Raw genomic sequence first — 18,528 nt, 5'->3', positions numbered from 1 at the left:
GGAGGTCGCTGAGGCAATTAAAGATCATCGGTGAGCTCTACGGCGACTTAAGCGGCACCCTTCTCTAGAGCACCCAATAGCCTTTAAGCAGCTCCGTGCCCGCGTTCGCCTGCTTATGAAACGACGGAAGCAGGAGTGTTGGGAGAGGTACGAGTCGACCATTGGTTGCGATACGTCACCTTCCCAAGTCTGGACGAAGATCAGATTTCTTTTTGGGTACCAGACCCAACAGTCCGCAGCTCGTGGTCGTGCGGTAGCGTCCTCGCTTCCCACGCCCGGGTTCCCGGGTTAGATTCCCGGCGGGGTCAGGGATTTTCTCTGCCTCGTGATGACTGGGTCTTGTGTGATGTTCTTAGGTTAGTTAGGTTTAAGTAGTTCTAAGTTCTATGGGACTGATGACCATAGATGTTAAGTCTCATAGTGCTCATAGTGCTCAGAGCCATTTGAACCATTTTTGAACCAGACCCAACAAGTGTCCCTGGCGTTAACATAAATGGCGTGCTCTCCACCGACGCAAAGGCGATTGCCGAGCACTTCGCTGAGCACTATGCTCGAGCCTCGTCGGAGAACCACCCCCCATCCTTTCACACCCTCAAACGGCGCATGGAGAGTCCTCTCGTTCACTACACGTCACAGTGAACCCTGCAATGCCCCACTTAAGGAGTGTGAGCTCCTCAGCGCCCTTGCACCGACGCAGCTCCTGGGCCAGATCGCATCCACAGCCGGATGGTTAAACATGTCTAGTCATCTCCAACGGGACCTGGTGCGATGGCGTCTCTCCATTGCAATGGCAGGAGAGCACCATTATTCCGGTGCTAAAAACCAGCAAAAATCCTCTTGATGTGGATAGCTATCGGTCCATCAGCCTCGCCAACGTTCTCTGTAAGCTTGTGGAACGTATGGTGTGTCGGCGGTTGGGTTGAGTCCTGGAGTCACGTGGCCTACTGGCTCCATATCAGGGCGGCTTCCGCCAGGGTCGCTCTATCACTGATAATATTGTCACCCTCGAGTCTGCCATCCGAACAGCCTTTTGCAGACGCCAACACCTTGTTGCCGCCTTTTTTGACTTACATAAACCTTACGACATGACCTGGCGACATATCCTTGCCCTATTGTATGAGTTCGGTCTCTGGGGCCCGTTCCCGACTTTTATCCAGAACTTCCTGCAGCTCCTTACTTTCCGTGTCCGAGTTGGTGCCTCCCATAGTCCCCCCTCGTATTCAGGAGAATGGCGTCCCGCAGAGCTCCGTATTCTCTCTATTTTTAGTGTCTATTAACGACCTAACAGCGGCTGTAGAGCCATCGGTCTTATCTGTATGTGAATGACTTATGCATTTCGTATTGCTCCTTCAGTACCGGTGTTGCTTAGCAGCTCCTACAGGGAGCCATTCACAAGGCGCTCTCGTGGGCTCTAGCCCACGACTTCGTTTTCTGCCGCGAAGTCGTTTGTCATGCATTTGTCGGCGTCATACCGTTCATCCGGAACCTGAAATGTGTCTTAATGACGTTCCAATCACTGTTGTGAAGACGTATCGATTCTTAGGTCTGGTTTTCGAAGCCCGATGGACTTGGCTACCTCACCTTCGGCAGCTTAAGAGAGTGCTGGCAGCACCTCAATGCCCTCCACTGCCTGAGCAACACCAACTGGGGTGTAGATCGCTCTATGCTGCTGCAGCTCTACAGGGCCCTTGTTCAATCCCGCCTTGACTCTGGGAGTCTGGTTTACGGTTCGGCGGCGCCCTCGGTGTTGTTTCCTCGACCCAGTGCACCACTGTGGCGATAGACTACCGACGGGAGCTTCTAGGAAGAGTCCGGTGACCAGTGTCCTGGTGGAGGCTGGAGTCCCCCCATTGCGGTTGCAACGTGCGCAACTGCTCGCCAGCTACGCAGCACACATTCATAGTTCTCCTGAGCATCCGAATTACCGTCTCCTTTTCCTACCTGTGGCAGTTAATCTCCTGCATCGGCGGCCCAGGTAGGGGCTCACGATTGTGGTTCGCGTGAGATCCCTTCTCTCCGAACTGGCATCCTTCCCTCCGAACTGGCATCCTTCCCTTTACCACTTCTACTTGAGGTGCATTCACGTACAGCTCCATGGTGTACACCTCGGCCGATGCTTCGTCTTGGCCTTTTGCATGGTCCTAAGGACTCCGTTAACCCTGCCGCCCTCCACTGTCACTTCCTCTCTATTCTTGACGCATTCCGGGGCGCTGAAGTGGTTTACACGGACGGCTCGATGGCTGATGGCTATGTCCACAGAGACCATATTGAAAAGCATGCCTTGCCCGCTGGCTACAGTGTATTAACTACAGAGCTTGTGGCCACATCTCGTGCACTTCTGTACATCTGTTCCTGTTCTGTCCTCCCTCCCTGAGCAGCTTACGAGCTATCGACCAGTGCTACCCCCACAATCCTTTGATAGCGAGCATCCGGGATTCCATCTCTGCCCTAGAACGCTTCAGTTGTTCAGTGGTGGTTGTGTGGACACCAGGACACGTCGGAATTCCGTGCAACGAACTTGCTGACAGGTTGGCCAAACAGACGACGCGGAAACCGCTCCTGGAGATCTGCATCTCCGAAGCAAACCTGCGTTCTGACTTACGCCGCAGGGTTTTTCGGCTTCGGGAAACGGAGTGGCATAACAGTATGCACAACAAACTGCGTGTCATTAAGGAAACTGCGAATGTGTGGAAGTCTTCCCTGCGGGCTTCTTGCAGGGAATAAGTTGTCCTTCGTCAGCTCCGCATTGGCCATACGTGGCTCACACATGGCTACCTCCTCCGTCGCGAGGACCCACCTCATTGTCGCTGTGGCTCACAAATCAGTCGTCCACGTCTCGCTGGACTTTCCGCTTTCAGCCGCTCTGCGGCGGACTTTTAACTTCCCCAGCACCCTACCTTCGGTGTTGGGCGACAATTCCTCAACAGCAGCTAGGGCTTTTAGAGTGGAGGTTATAATGTGTGGAGAGTGGCTGGCTTCTCCTTTTTTATTCTCATGGTCAGCCAGCCAAGGTAATCTGCTTCTTCCTGTTTCTTGCGTGTGTCTGTGATTTTCTTTCCTGTTTTGTCCATTGTAGTGTTTGTTGTCCTTCTATCGTTCTTTTGCTTCTTGCTTTCTCCTGTTACTGTGCCGTACGTCTTCTTTGTTTTCTTCTGTCCCTTGGGTAATTGTTCTGCTGGGAACAAAGGACCGATGACCTCGCAGTTTGGTCTGTTCCCACCCTCTTTTAAACCAGCGAACCATCTGAACCGTTATCGAACGCCATCACCGCATACGCAAATGAGCGGCCCATTATTTACACAGATTGGTACATGACTTGTGCTTAGACATCTAAGGCCATTACCTCCACAAGTCTACCAAGAAACTGTTGGACCCCTGGTACACAGACTGTCATGTATTTCGTTCCAAAGACGGAAAAACAAGTTATTAACCAGGTGGTCATAATGTTTTGGCATATTAGAGTATCTCTGCGTCTCTTATGCATCGATAGATCACTTTGATGCGTCGCTAAGATTATATCCGCTGTCACGGTTGAAGTTCTTCTCGCACATTCTTGTTTCTACAGCCTCTTTAATTACTCCGCCACGCACCATATGGTGGATTGCGGAGTATGTATGTAGATGTAGGATTTCCATACATAGGAGCCTGGGGCAAAACTTCAGCTTCGTCAAACAGTATTTTGTTTCTGTGAGGCTGTACTCAGCAACTGCCGACTTGTCCAGTGCCTTGTGTACCGCAAGCCGATGCCCACTAATTTATGTCTTCACGTACAGTGTTATCTTCATCCATCCAGTAGAAAGCAATTTTAAATATGTTGGTACACAGACCAAAAACTGTTGTCTACAAGGACCACTTGGATTCCCAAATTAATCATCTCAAGCACGCATTCCGAATGAATGGCTATGGTTCACGTGACATTTAATCAGCCTTCTCCAAGAAAAGAAAACGTGAAAAAGTCGATCATTCACGTGATGAGCTATAGATTGTATTCCTTTTTTCTGTGTCCCTACATCCATCAAAAGTTCCAGAATCTTTGTAAAACGAGGTATGAGACCTGTTTTTCGATCTCCTAAGAAGATAGAAAACCTTTACCCTGTTAAGGACAGTGCCGGCCTCAGGATGCGTGGGATTTAGAACATCGCTTGTGAGTGCGGAAGCAATTCCATGGGTTAGTCCATACGCACTGTCCTCGACCGCTGGGCAGAAGATCAACGGCATATTAAAAATATGGAGGAACCTGCAGTTGCTGAGCTCAGCCTTACGAACACACAATGTTGTTTGAAAAAATAAAAGTTTCGTCCCAGGATCCTACGTATTGCGATTCTGTAATAAGAGGCTGTAGGGATAAGAATGCGCGAGAAAAACGTCAACCGCGAGAGCGGATATAATGTTAGCTGTGCATAGAAGCGAGCTCTCTATGCAGAGAAGAGGCAGCCATATTAGTCGCAATGTTTACGCCTAAGACAGGAGCGGTGTAGCCACTGGTGCAGACGTTAACACCGTCTGCGACAGCATTGCGTAATCTCCGACCAATCAGAAGCAGTGTACGGGCTATATAAGGCCACCACAGCAGCATTTTTTACAGTCAGTTGCTCCTGATGAAGACGATGGAGAGAACTGTTGAAAGATGGAGGTTCTACTGAACTGACGCGGCAAAAAGTCACTGTTCTATACAACAGTGCGGTCGAGAAAGTCTTAGTTCTCGTCTTCTGAAATTGTGTGAATTATTTCTTGCGTTTATGGCCAACAGATCTAGAAGTTAAACGTTCGGCGTGGACCACTATCACTGTTGAGTGAGATTAGAATAAATTCAAATTACAGACGCACTAGAAGGGAAGGGCTGTCCTCCTGCAAGCACTTAGTTTAGTGAACTGACGAATCCAGGTCCTTACAGTTGAGTCCTCGGAGGCCAAGCTGTATAGGCAGAGGTTCATTACTGACCAGTGGCAACTAGTTGCCGTGGCGAAGGCGTCACGGTTGGGGCGGTGGCTGAAACTGGCTTGCCGAGGCTATGCAGCGGGCTAAACACACTACGGGGTTGGAGGGATATGGCACGACCTACTTGAAGGAGCATGGAGTGTTGGAAGCATATAACGCCGTGTTCGCCGCACCTTCAAATGGCGATATGGGAGCCGCCTGAGACGAATCGAGCTTCGCTTGACGTGGCTGGGGCTGCCGAAATTCCCCATGAAGACAATCTGGTTATCATTCGGGAATGTTGCACCCTTTGTTCCCGCAGGCGTGTCGCCTGCAGGTAAACACATCTGCAACCCGCTAGTCTTCCATGCTATGCTGGTGGACCGATGTTTCCATACACCGCAAATTAATAATTAATTATTAGAGGCAATGAATAAAGAACCGAACATCCGCCCTAACGGGACCATACGACGGCTGCATTCCAAAGTATCGACAGGCAGAAGAGAGAATCATTTTCTGTTTCGTAGAACGCATTCGGCCGCCAACGGATCCGCAACCGCCCTCAGTCTTGCACTTCTCCGTCTGGCTGAAACCTACGTACACACAGGTCTTTCTTCAGGTCGCCAGAAACATGAAAGTCGCACGGTGAAACATCCGGGCTTATGGAGGATGATGCAGTGTTTCCCAACCAGATCGCTTCGTCTGATCAATAGCGTTGGGGCGAGCGTTATCGTGCAACAGACTGTTTCCATTCGACAGCATTCCGACAGCCTAACAATGGACAGCAAAACCATCAGTGGAAACGTCCCACATCTCCCTGGCCAAGAAATCGAACACTGTTCACGTACCTTCCAGTAAGGTCATGATAAATTCCTCCTCCGTGGACGGGGGCGCTCTGCCCGTGGAGTGTGGAACCGCAATCAATGCGCAGCGCTCTGAAGACATTTGACAAACTGCGACGCACCATAAAGTCAAAGCGCCCAAGAATGCTGTCAGACGGAATCATTACTGTTGCACGATAACACTCGTCCCCCACACAGCCAACCGGACGAAGGCTATGATTCAGTGACAAGGCAGCGAAACACTGAAACATCGCCTGTACAGTCGACATAAGTTTTCTGGGTATGTTATCGCGTCACAATGTATAAAATTACTGCTGCTGGAGGAAAACGTTTCGGCCACGGTTGCAGCGGCCTTCTTCAGGGTCCATTGTACAGCCAGAATCTTTCACAGTGTGTCTCTCTCACATCTTTGGCGACGTGAAGAAATACACGTATAGTCATCGGTTTCAGTCGAACGGGGGAGCGCAAGAGAGGGTGAGATTTTGGATTTGTCAGCGGCCTTTTGCGTTCAGCGAAACAGGAATTAGACTCGTATCCCAGTGCGGTAAAGGTCTTAATGCGTATGGTGATTACTTTTGAGAGGAGCCATTCCATGGTCGCATTGTGGCGTGTGTTCAGTTTTAACTGCCTCTTGTGCCTAATTTTATTTTTTCTAGGTGATACTTAAAACCCTAAAATTATCCCTCATAGGTGTTGCATGGGGGCTTAATAAAAATATTAATGCAAATAATTTTAATTTTTTTTTTTTTTTGCTTTAGTAGCTGTCTGTCCGATTACGAAGTCTCGTAACGGTTGGCCCTGACTGTTATTGTTACGCAATCTGACTGCTTAGAACAATAACAAAGAATGAAATGGAAATTTTCATTAACACAGTTAATTAATTAAGCCCCCAGCAACTATAAAACCAACGCAACAACAAGCACAAGAGTAACTGTTCTGTGTGTGGGAGTATGACTCAACGTACGCATCTGGCACGGTTCTTCTTCAATAACACAAGAAATTTTAAATATCATTTATACTGAATTAATTAAAGAAAATAAAAATACCATAATTACTCAAGAAAACCAGAATTACACTCTAATACACGAACACAAGCCAGATGCTTTGTTGACTGAACCTGTAATGACGCATTATTTAAAACATGGAAATAATGAAAAATAAATCAAGTTTCGTTACCTTCATATATTGACCAAAATCACTCTAATCATTACAATATCTCTCCACACCGACTCGCTATTACCACATCTCAACAAGAACCTTTCAGTATCACATCTCAGCAAGCACTCCCTACTAGCACATCTGAACACCAACTGACTACTACGAGCTCTCCCCAAGCAGTGACCTCTAGCACATCTCAATAATGACAGCCCGTGGAGGCGGCGGAACAATGCTCTCTAGCGATCTCTGGCGCTGTGGCTCAGTGTAGCCACCTTTCATATGCCCTTCCTCCACGGCTAGAATTTGATGGTATTTTTGCCAGCATTGGTGGTGAAAATACCACCAAATTCGTCAAAAAAATACAGACAAAAATAAAAGATAATATTAATACGTAAATATCATATAACTAGATAAAATTTTGGCTTTGCACTGACCTTTCAATAACCTATTATATAGAATACAGTAAGCAATACAAATTCTTTCATACATGTGACTTTAAATAACAGTTTACACAAGTATTATGTGGTTAAACAGTTCAATCAATAGCGTCAGCAATGACGAATATGTGCAGGTAAGAGTCTCATAACTTTTCACGAACAGTAATACACAAAAAATCAGTTTATACAAATATTCACATAAACGCTTTCCATAGCTCAAGAATAAGCAGTTGACAGTTCCAGCAGTAGCACCCAGCAATGGTCAACAGGTGCAAAACCAACAAGTGACATTTTTTTAGTAGAAACAGTCCATCAGTGGCACCCAGTAATGTTGAATAGGTGCAGACACCAACAAGTAACACCATTTCAGTAGAAGCAGTCCATTAGTGGCACCAGCAATGTTGATCAGGTGCACACAGCAACAGGTGACTTCATTTCAGTAGAAGCAATCCATCAGTGGCACCCAGCAATGTTGAGCAGGTGCAGACCGCAGTCTTTATGGACTATCACTATCACGAATCACACTGTTCATCAGCAGAAATTAAACATGTCCTTGTGGCACCAATCATGTAGAGAAGGTACAAGTAACAGTCCATAATTTTTTACAATCACTGATCACACAGTTCATCAGCAGAAATTAAACATGTCCTTGTGGCACCAATCATGTAGAAAAAGTGCAAGTAACAGTCCATACTATTCACCATAACTACTGAGACAGTTCAGTCATGAACAGTAGTTTGAATGCACATACAATTTCTTTAACAAATTATTATCAATGCTCTTACACTAAACATACAAATCATAATAAACACACAAATGATATCAGGTAATTGTCACATTAACTATTACAGTACACAATAACAGTTAACCTATAATATTTATGGGTGTCAGTGCAAGCCACAACAAACAAGTGAAATAATATTTAGGAGATAGGTTGGGATCACTTCTCTGGGATTATAAAAGGAAAACACACAAAACACATCCACTCATCTTTCATCCACATTAAGTACTACTGTGTAATTGAATAGTGTTAACTGTGTAAATGCAATTCTGTCAAAATTTTATGTTCATCATGTGTATCAAGTAGTAGTGGCAGCAATGTATAACAGTCAATAATAGTTAGTCAACGTCATAGTCATCATGTCAAGACCAATGTTTGCCAAGCCAGATCAAATTGTACTGTTGCTGAACAACTGTCAGGAAGCCAAGATATGCAAATACTTCCTCTCTTCAAAAAAAAGTGTATACTGCTTAGTGATTTAACAAAGTGTGTGTATAGACAATCTTCCTTCCACTTTAGTGTTCTAGTCTGCCATCTTCATCCTCCTTGTTCCATATAAACCAACAAAAACAATATGCTCCTCATTTACTTTACCTCTTATCCACCAAAACTCCAATAATCATCACTAATCTCAATACTTCACTAATACCTCATTTACCTTACCTCTTGTCCACGAAACTCCAATAATCATCAACTTCACATAATCTCAATACCTCAATAATACGTCGATACATATAAACCTCAGCACCAATATCATTTCACTTCCATAACAACTCTTTCCTCTAGTCAGTCTCCTCGAACAAGTACAGATAAAATCCTAGTGCAAACTTCAGTTCATCATCCCATACAATCCGAAGACACAGTGTCCACACACAACCTCTGTATAATCCATCTGACCCAAATCTTCTACTCATTATAAATTATAAGATACATTTTGGTTCCTTGTCCATCATTAAATAAATGAAATGCATACATGACCTCTAACAGACTTAGTTCGAATAACTCTCAGTAATTAAGTACGATTACGGAGTGTGAATGATCATAATATTTCACAGTGTGTACACCACTTCAAGAATCATGGCAGAAGCAATCATGTGGAGTATTCCTTGTGTCAAGTGTCACTTCCTATTTCAATTGCTCACGAAAAATGCAGTGTAATACTGTCAATGGTCTAAACCTAGTTTTGGTCTGTCATGTCGTTAGCTTCCTTCCTATTAGCATAAATTTATACAGCTTCCATAAAACCTCAGCTCATGTGACTTCTATGACTTTCTTTTACTAATGTCGTTCGTCGAATTATAGCAGTTCATTTTCTTATCTTAAAAATATAAGGCACTGAGCGTAAGCAAAACATGCAATAGCGAGTAAATATACCAGTAGAGAACAGAATGTCAACAAGTGGATGCAGCACAATCCCTACAACGAGGCTCTGCCAAGTGAACAATCTATAATTAATACCACAGTGTAACCTAAACTCTATATTTGTACACAGTATATCAGCATTTCTATATACTAGATTGAAGAGTAGTTATGACAACAAAACAGAAATGTGTAAATATGCAATCCATACGCACAGCAGCAAACATGCCTTACACAATAAACAGGTCATTAGAATCACATCACCATAAGCAAATAAATCTTCATATGTAATCTTAATAAGTAAACATGAAGGCGCAAGCAGATAAATCACAAAGTATAACTTACATATCTAACCACATCAGCACAATTAATCAGGTGACAATTATAATTTAAATAACTAAGCACAGCAGGCACATAATAAAAAAAATATGACGTCAGTGAAAAAGCATAGCAGCCAAGCGATGCATAATATACGCAAGTAATAACACTGTTCATTAATCAATAATTGTCAAAATCAGTAAATGTACACAAGCACGTCGCTTCACAAGTAAATTCATAGAACATAAAATTTAGCACAAAGTATGAGTCACGTAATCGCGAGCAGCAAATTACGTCTAAAGTACGTACCTAAGTGGAATTATGTTACCTGAAAAATAAACTCAATTAACCGTTACCTTTTTTGTCTATTACTTTCTTCTTCGAAATGACATTCTTCCTGAAAATTTTCTCCAAAGCAAGTCGTCTTAACGTCGGACACGCACAGAATTTACCTGAAGGTCTTAAATATTTTACACAACCGTATCCTGAAAAATACTGAACGTTAATAACATAATTTACCAAATCACTATAGTTTTATACTGAATTTAATCCGAGAAATTAGACTGTGTATTTGTTTACGGCTGTCAGTGCATTCACACTGGGCGCTCGATCAGCTGTAGGCGCGTGACGTAAGAAGTGATTGTTTGCGGTCAACGACTGCCTTGTGCGGCGCGCCGACTTGACTGTTGCTTTGAGTACGCGCCGCCGCCAAAACACAGCGCGGTATCCTTGTACTCTCCGCATGTTTACATGTAGCTGTTAGTTTCTCTAAAGTATGTCATTCCACAAAAATGTTTCAAAATTATATCATTCCACAAAAATTTTAACGTTCGATATATGATGTATTCCTTTAGAGCGTCGAGATTTAAGAGTTTCTACTTCAACAGTGTTATCATGTATAATTTTGCGAACTCTATATGGACCGTTATAAAGCAGAAAAAATTTGCGACACAAGCCTTTTCCTTTATGAGACAAACGGTGGGACTTAATTAACACCTTCTGGCCAACTGACAAGATTTTTAAACGACCAGGACGTTTCGCTGATTTCTCTCTTCTAGCAGCCGCCGATGCAATATTTTGTAGAGCCAGGTTGACAACTTCAGAATGCCGCAGTTTCCGTGAAGGCGGAAAAGGAACGATTTCAGAAATGCGATTTGTCGGTGCTTTATTCTTTAATATCAGTGTAGGCGGTAAAGAAGTTGAATCATTAGGAAGTTCATTCAGAATGTTTTGAAAAAGATGAAGATACTGATCCCACGTTCTGTGATTCTGATGACAATAAAGACGACACAATTTATTGATTTCCTTCATCCATCTCTCTGAAGGATTAGATTGAGGGTGAAAAAGTGAAATGAAAATTGGTTTAATTTTACGACGCCGTAGAGTACGAAGCCAAATTTTAGAGCGAAACTGTGATCCATTATCTGATATAACCTTGTCAACATGACCAACTTCTTTAAGAAAATGTTTGATGAAAGCGTTAGATACTGAACGAGCTGTTGCTTTGCGTAACGGTGTAAAACACATATATTTTGATGTCAGTTCCACTGCTACGAAAATGTACGCAAAACCATTAGTAGAACGAACCACTGGACCGAACAAATCGACTGCAGCCATGTCCTTTAATTTCGCTGGAATGATAGGAAACAACGGTGCTCTGTGAGAAACAGTTGGCGGCTTAGCTTTTTGACATAATTTGCATTTGGCAAGAACAGATCGAATACGTTTTTCCATATTACTGAAGTAACAATTTTCTCGTAATTTACGAAAGCATTTTCTGGGACCAAAGTGCGCATAACTGAAATGTGTGTACCAAATCAATTTATTGACCCACTCATCAGGAATACAAACTAACCAAACAGAGTTGTCGACCGATTTTCGTTTGAAAAGAATATCATTGCGAACTAAATAATACTGTCTGATCGCTACGCTTTCCTTTCTCCTCCACTTCTCCTTAATGTCCTTCCAGATTGGATCCTTATTTTGCTCCTTAGCGATGTCCTGGAGCGAAGACGAAATAAAGTTCTCAAACGCAACACCTTGAATGTACATCAAACAATAATGGTTTTCTTTGCCGTCCTCTTCGGCACTTTGTTTCAAACCCATAGGTGCACGTGATAAAGCATCAGCAACAATATTTGAAGATCCCTGTATGTAAACAATACTAAAATCAAATTCCTGTAGGTACAACGCCCATCGTGACAATCTGCCATGAGTTAATTTTGTCGACATAAGAAATTCCAGAGCTCGATGATCGGTGTAAACCTTAGTATGTCTGCCAAACAAAAATGTGCGAAATTTTGTGAAGGCCCATACAACAGCCAAAGCTTCAAGTTCCGTAATCGAATAATTCTTCTCTGATTTAGAGAGAACACGGCTTCCAAAGGCAACAGTTTTCTGTACTACAACGCCGTTTTCTTCTATCTCTTGAAATAAATGTGCACCTAGGCCTTTGTATGATGAGTCCGTCGCCAAACAAAAATCTTTAGATAAATCCGGATGTGAAAGAAGTGGGGCAGCAACTAAAGCATCACGAAGTTGTTCAAATTCTGACTGAGCTTCCTCATCCCAACACCAATTAGAATTTTTTCCAGATAATTCACATAAACGAGGTGTGGCCAAATTGTCCAATCTAACAAAGCGTCTAAGAAAATTACAGACACCAAGGAAACTACGAACATCACGTTTTGTGGTAGGAACAGCATAATTATGAATAGCGTCTAGTTTCTCTGGATCAGGGAGAATACCTTCTGTAGAAATAATGTGACCGAGAAATTTCACCTGAGAACGACCAAATTCAGATTTTTCCAAGTTCACTGTCATGCCAACTCGTGCAAAAATACGTAATAATGAATCCAAAATTTTGTTGTGCTCACTCCAAGAACGTTTAGCAATAAGAATGTCGTCAACATAAGAAGTAATATTGTCACGAAGATAAACAGGTAAAATTTCATTTAAGCTACGAATGAATGCTGCTGAAGATACAATAAGTCCAAACGGTAATTTCCAAAGTCACTTTTGGGTAAAACAGTCAAATCCGCTTATTCTTTACCTACTGTCTAGATAGATGGATAGTAAAAGAGTTGTTTTTATAGATGCAAAGAATAGTGAAAGAGTAGGCAGCGGTGCAGAAAACTAAAAGGGAAATAGCACCACTACAGCTCGGGGCCCTGTGATCGCTACAGCACATATTCGCTTAGTGTAGTGAATCCCCTGAGGACTTAATAGCTGCACATAAATTTCAGTTTGTGACACTGTGGCACATCTGGCGGAAGTGCGCACGTAAATCGATCCAACCATGAACATGGACGTATGTCATTCCTAGAATTGCAAAAGATCTTAAATTTCCGAATAGTCAAGAAGTGTTTACAGTCAAAGCTTCCGTCTCGCGGCGACAAAGACCTACCGCGTCTGTCCCAGTTTGAATGTCGATTATTGTCAAGTTCGCGCGCCTGGCGCTCTCTTGTTACATCCCGTAAATGAAGCAAATTACTTTCTTCAAAGCCCTCTGCTATCTGTGATACTAAAATTCGTCTGCTGTCTTTTCCTACGATTTCACCTTCGATTTGTTTGACTTGCTTTCGTAATGCCTCTACTTCGCTTTTAACGCGTTCATTAAACTTTCCCTGATTTTCAACCTGCTTATTTATGTTATGGTACTCTTCGGTTTCTGCAAATGGTCATGGAGCTGTATCATCTGAATCTCTATCCCCATTTAAACTAAGACTTGTCAATTTATCTGAAATCTCCTCAACTCTTTCCGATAAATCACCTCTTTGTTCTTTCTGTCTATTTACGTCTTCCGTAAGTGTCGCGACTCGGGTTTCAGTATTAACACATTTGGTAGTTAACTGTTCATATTGTTGTGTTAGTTTATTTATTCTGTCATTTGGTACGGATTCCTCGATTCTCTCAAATATTTCTTCCTTATCGTGTGCACGTTGTAAATTTAACTCTGAAAATTTCTGTACTATCACGCGATCTCTCTCCTCCTGTTCTCTATCCTGTTCCCTTTGTCTAATCTCTACTGCAATTAATCTATTATTGTGAGCATTCAAAATCGGTTGTACTTCTTCTCTGATTTCTTTCTTTAATTCATCTTTCATATTTTTGAAACATGTCCCTATTCGTGAATCTAACCGTGTTTCCATTGTTTCCATCTCTGTTTTAATTGTGCCTATTTGTGATCCCAACTGTGATCCCAGTGAGTCTAAGCGTGTTTCCATTGTTCCCCTATCTGTTTTTAATTCAGATCGTAACTGTGATCCCAGTGAGTCTAACCGTGTTTCCATTGTTCCCATCTGTGTTTTAATTGTTCCTATTTGTGATCCCAAATTTAATATTGCACCCATCAACTGCTCCATATTAGCTTGTTCGCAATTCCTTTCGCCCCTAACATTTCCCGCAAAACCAGTTTCATTCGTCATAGCTGTAAAGCTATCTGTGTTTGATGCTATTCCAGAATTTTCTATCGTTAATCTCGTATTCTGTGAATTTTCTGATTGAGAAAAATTTTGAAATGGTTCCGGACTACTTTCCCGACTTATTAAATTGATTTCCACTTCATTATTCAACATACTGTTCTCCTGTGTTGGCGAGTTCGCCATGTCAACAATTTCGTCATTCTCACTATTCATCATTTTTGCCTTTTTCATTGATCGCGTAATCATTTACAAAATATACAAAACTCGTCACTATATGAAAATTACACACAATGACTCTTTATCTCCAACAATACCCTTCACACGAAATGCTTCCCTCAAACACGATTAACGAACAATTGAAATAATTGCATTAAATTGTCAAACGCGTATACAAGGCAATAAAAATTAAATTTTGAAAAATACCATTAGAAGAATGCTAATTACCAAATCTACACATGCAATATAGACTACAATTACTAACTACAAATTACTACAACAATCCTACTGTCTACTATTTCTACAATCAGAAGAATTCCAAGGGACGATCCTGGCAGGGTCGCCACGTGCATGGGGGCTTAATAAAAATATTAATGCAAATAATTTTATTTTTTTTTTTTTTTTGCTTTAGTAGCTGTCTGTCCGATTACGAAGTCTCGTAACGGTTGGCCCTGACTGTTATTGTTACGCAATCTGACTGCTTAGAACAATAACAAAGAATGAAATGGAAATTTTCATTAACACAGTTAATTAATTAAGCCCCCAGCAACTATAAAACCAACGCAACAACAAGCACAAGAGTAACTGTTCTGTGTGTGGGAGTATGACTCAACGTACGCATCTGGCACGGTTCTTCTTCAATAACACAAGAAATTTTAAATATCATTTATACTGAATTAATTAAAGAAAATAAAAATACCATAATTACTCAAGAAAACCAGAATTACACTCTAATACACGAACACAAGCCAGATGCTTTGTTGACTGAACCTGTAATGACGCATTATTTAAAACATGGAAATAATGAAAAATAAATCAAGTTTCGTTACCTTCATATATTGACCAAAATCACTCTAATCATTACAATATCTCTCCACACCGACTCGCTATTACCACATCTCAACAAGAACCTTTCAGTATCACATCTCAGCAAGCACTCCCTACTAGCACATCTGAACACCAACTGACTACTACGAGCTCTCCCCAAGCAGTGACCTCTAGCACATCTCAATAATGACAGCCCGTGGAGGCGGCGGAACAATGCTCTCTAGCGATCTCTGGCGCTGTGGCTCAGTGTAGCCACCTTTCAGTGTATGTGACAGTAATATGATTCCTCAGTTGTATGATGATGATTAATATATCTTCCAGCAACTGAGAAGAGATACTAATGAGCCAAAAAATTATGACGACCTGCTTAGTAGCTTGTTTGTTGGTATTTGGAACGAAATATATCACTGATTCTGGGTATCAGGGATCCGACAGTTTGTTGGTAGGTTTGTCGAGGTATGTGGGATTAGGCGCCTACACACAGGTCATGTAATTAGCGTAAATAATGGTCCGCTGATTTGAGTGCGCTGTGATCGCGTCCGATAGCGACCCAGATGGGTTCCATAGCATTTACATTACGAGCATTTGGTCGCCGAGACATCGTGATTCCACTATGATTCTCGTCAAACGACTATAGCAATGTTCTGGCTCCAAGACACGGACAATTAAACTGCTGAAGGACAACATCGCCTTCGGGAAAGACATCCTGAGTGAAGGAAAGCAGATGGTGCGCAGCTGTCTGCGAGTCTTCGATAACTACCAAAGGCCTTATGTAAGCGCAGGAGAATGTCTCCCACAGCATAATACTGTTCCCTGCTCCCAGCAGCCTGCATCCGTGGCGCGCTGCACGTTTCAGGCCGCCGCTCAGCTCGACGGTGGCGTTTGAGGAGAAAGCCATCCATCCAGTGAAGGAAAATTTGATTCGAAGAGCCGGCACGTTTCCATTGATCGCCGGTCGGATACCGCTGATCCCGTGTCCACTGTAATTGTAACTGACGATGCCGTCGGGTCAACGTGTGAAAATGCAGGGGTGGTCTGTTGCGGAGTTCCATGTTCAACAATGTGCGATGAACGGTGTGCTCCGAAACACTTCTGCATGCACCACCTTTGTGCTCTTTCGTCAGAGATGCCACACACCAGCTTCTATACTAGTTTACGGAGCAAATAAGCCTCCGAACCCCCACGCTCTGTCGCGGACGCCCAACCATTTAGCGCTTAGTGGTTGTTTCACTGTCCTCCTACCTCTTTTCGTAGATCCTCATGACAGCAGCACGTGAACTTTCGAACAGTTTCGCCGCTTACGAGATACCCGTTCACAGGCTCTGCATAACAATACTCCGCCCTTTGTCAAAGTTTGGCTGATCAGTGTAATTTTTGTAACTTTAGAGACGTATTTACAACCAGAATTTTTTTCAAAAGAAAATTTTATTTTAGAATGTGATGAATATTGGGACATTTTGAAGAGTCTCCTACTTGTTATATTGACGAGAAAATAATAATTAGGAAACTGGTGGAAAAGTTTCATCAAGATGACACTAGAAATCAGCTGATGATAAGAGAAGAAATCATCCGTGAAACCTGCTGAGAAAGCTTTCTTCCTTGTGCTCTTATAGAAGCCAGGTTATCTGAAGGATAGAAACAGTGCCCCGCCGTAAACGACATAGAAACAAAAGGATAGTGGAGAAAAATGTTCTTTCAAACATTCACACACTCGCCAGAAGCTGTCATATTAATAATTTATATTATTTTCTACAAGAGTCGCTTTTACATTAACAGTTCTATAAATATAATCGCTATACACTGCCTGACAAAAAAGCTGAAGCACGTGGGAAGGTAGGAGGAAAAGAAACTTTACGGGGCGAGAGTGTATGTGATCATATTTCAGAGATCATGAACTCGAGTCAAATTTACAAAGAACTCGGCAGTAAGAGCCCACTTCTCAGCATGACGTCACACCCCACCTGACCTGCAGGCTTACGCTGATCTGTTTGGGAAGCAGTTACCCCCACCTGAGGCAAGCTGATCCACGAATGCTTGGCTGGTCCTTGATGGCCTGGATTCTGGTCCGGCGGCGGCTGAGATGACCTCTCTTCCCCCGCGTGTGCTGTCGCAGACAGATCTGGAGATCAAAAGTTCTTGGCAAGTTAAAACTGTTTGCCGGGCCGAGACTCGAACTCGGGACCTTCGCCTTTCGCGGGCAAGTGCTCTACCAACTGAGCTACCCAGGCACGACTCACGCCCCGTCCTCACAGCTTTACTTCTGCCTGTACCTCGTCTCCTACCTTCCAAACTTAACAGAAGCTCTTCTGCGAACCTTGCAGAACTAGCACTCCTGAAAGAAAGGATACAGCGGAGACATGGCTTAGCCACAGCGTGGGCAATGTTTGCAATGTAGGACAAGAGGTACTGGCAGAAGTAATGCTGTGAGAATGGGGCGTGAGTCGTGCTTGGGTAGCTCAGTTGGTAGAGCACTTGCCCGCGAAAGGCAAAGGTCCCGAGTTCGAGTCTCTGCCCGGCACACAGTTTTAATCTGCCAGGAAGTTTCATATCAGCGCGCACTCCGCTGCAGAGTGAAAATCTCATTCCAGATCTGGAGATGATGCTGGCCGCGGGAGTAACTCAACATGATGCAGAGAATTCACGGAGACAAGCGGAGACAAGCGTAGACAAGCATTTTCCTGTTGAAAAATGGGACCACAAGACATGAAAGATAACAGGTGAGGAACCAGGATTCCACGACGTATTGTTGTTCCGTCAGAGTTCCCTCCCTTACTAACATCCGTGGCATGAAGTCCTCCAGTGTGGCTCCCCACATGATGATGGCAGGTGCAACTCTGGTGCGCCTCTCTGTAAAACATTGGAGGAATGGGACATCTCCGCAGGTCGCCAACATGTTCGCTTCCTGGTACTGCAGAACCGCAGATTATCTCCGAACACGAAAGTCATGAGAAGTCGATACTTCCCAGTCACTGTAGCACTCCAAAAGCAGCCGATTGTGTTGTGTTAACGGCAGCTTACATAAGGGACGGAGATTCCCTGGTCCGGCTGCTGCTAGTCGCCGACCAGTGGTGTGGGATGACGCAGAGCGGTGTCGGATCTCAGGCGCCGATATGGAACAACCTTGTGGTCAGCCGTGCTCGAACGGAACCTTGATTAGGTTGTCTACTCTCACGTTCCCATACAGTCCAACATCCGGGCACTGTCTCATTCGAATGCTCCACAAATCTGGTTAGTACACGATTAGGCCA

General features: G+C 43.5%; 1 protein-coding gene and 1 non-coding gene across 2 annotated transcripts in view; one reads left to right on the top strand and one right to left on the bottom strand.

Annotated features, from left to right (window-relative positions):
* Nucleotides 1–18,528, top strand: part of LOC126203814 (organic cation transporter protein) — a 514,638-nt gene that overhangs the window by 98,907 nt on the left and 397,203 nt on the right. The gene's annotated exons all lie outside the window — the stretch shown is intronic.
* Nucleotides 17,435–17,509, bottom strand: Trnas-cga (transfer RNA serine (anticodon CGA)). The gene has a single exon. It is a non-coding gene; the product is annotated as a tRNA-Ser (tRNA).

Source organism: Schistocerca nitens, chromosome 9, assembly GCF_023898315.1.
Source record: "Schistocerca nitens isolate TAMUIC-IGC-003100 chromosome 9, iqSchNite1.1, whole genome shotgun sequence".
Taxonomy (NCBI): Eukaryota; Metazoa; Arthropoda; class Insecta; order Orthoptera; family Acrididae; genus Schistocerca; species Schistocerca nitens.
The sequence above is the reverse complement of the archived record's forward strand: the minus strand, read 5'-3'. Positions and strand labels throughout refer to the sequence as shown.